The sequence below is a fragment of the Arachis ipaensis genome, chromosome B08 (genome assembly GCF_000816755.2).
Source record: "Arachis ipaensis cultivar K30076 chromosome B08, Araip1.1, whole genome shotgun sequence".
Lineage (NCBI taxonomy): Eukaryota > Viridiplantae > Streptophyta > Magnoliopsida > Fabales > Fabaceae > Arachis > Arachis ipaensis.
Genome location: NC_029792.2, coordinates 94,685,966 through 94,687,660, shown reverse-complemented (window position 1 = coordinate 94,687,660; position 1,695 = coordinate 94,685,966).

Sequence of the window (1,695 nt, the reverse complement as noted above, 5' to 3'; positions counted from 1 at the left end):
AGGCCATTGGAAATGTTACATATTGATCTTTTTGGTCCTACTAGAACTCAAAGTTTAGGAGGTAAACATTATAGTCTTGTGGTGGTAGATGATTACTCTAGATTTGGTTGGGTACTTTTTCTTGCTCAAAAGAATGATGCTTTTCATGCCTTTTCCACTCTTTGCAAGAAAATTCAAAATGAAAAGGATTTAAAAATTGCCCATTTAAGAAGTGATCATGGAAGAGAATTTGAAAATCAAGATTTTGAAAAATTTTGTGATGACTTAGGAATTTCTCATAACTTTTCATGTCCTAGAACTCCCAACAAAATGGGGTGGTTGAAAGAAGGAATAGAAGCCTTCAAGAAATGACTAGGGCTATGTTATGTGAGAGTGAAATTCCTAAATTCTTATGGGCTGAGGCTGTGAACACAGCATGTTATATTTTGAATAGAACAATCATTAGAAAAGGGTTAAAGAAAACACCATATGAGCTATGGAAAGGAACCCCTCCAAATCTTAAGTATTTTCATGTTTTTGGATGCAAATGTTTTGTGCTCAACAATAAGGAAAATCTTGGAAAATTTGATCCAAAATCATATGAAGGAATGTTTGTTGGATATTCCACCACAAGCAAGGCCTATAGAGTTTATCTCAAGGAGCATAGGACAATAGAGGAATCCATACATGTTACTTTTTGTGATTCTAACTTAATTCCCAGTATTGTGAAAGATATTGATTCAGATTGTGAAGAGACTGGAACAAATAAAGAAAATCCCAAATCTGTGCAAAATGAAGAATCTGTCAGCCCAGTTTTGTCTCGTCAGATTGGAGGAGATACTTCCATTTTGTCTCCTGAGCAGGCACGAGCAACTGAAACAGTGAGACCACCAGAAGTTCATCAAAGTTCTACACCTGTCCGAAAGCCTAGAGAATGGAAGTCTATGAGAGGTTATCCTCATGACTTCATTATTGGTGATCCCTCTCATGGTGTAACAACAAGATCCTCCACCAAAAGGCAAATCGAACCTAGCAACTTTGCTCTCTTGTCACAAATGGAGCCCAACAATGTCAGACAAGCTCTTGAAGATCCTTCATGGATCAAGGCCATGCAAGAGGAGCTAGCTCAATTTGACAAGAATGAGGTTTGGACATTAGTACCTTATCCGGATGGTAAGAAGGTAACGGGTACTAAGTGGGTATTTAAAAATAAACTTGGTGAGGATGGACAAGTTGTTCGTAACAAGGCTAGATTAGTGGCCCAAGGTTACGATCAAGAAGAGGGTATAGATTTTGATGAGTCTTTTGCTCCGGTAGCTAGAATGGAAGCAATTCGGTTGCTTCTTGCCTATGCTGCTCATAAAGGTTTCAAAATGTTTCAAATGGATGTTAAATGTGCTTTCCTTAATGGCTTTATTGATAGAGAAGTGTATGTGGCACAACCCCCCGATTTCGAACATAAAGAATTTCCAAATCATGTTTTTAAATTAACTAAGGCTCTTTATGGTCTTAGACAAGCTCCAAGAGCTTGGTATGAAAGGCTTAGTACCTTCCTGTTGGAAAATAAATTTCAAAGGGGTACCACCGACACTACTTTATTCATTAAAGCATCTAATGATGATATACTCCTTGTTCAAGTTTATGTTGATGACATTGTGTTTGGATCGGCCAATGAGTCCTTGTGTGAAAAGTTTGGAAAACTCATGACTTTATTAG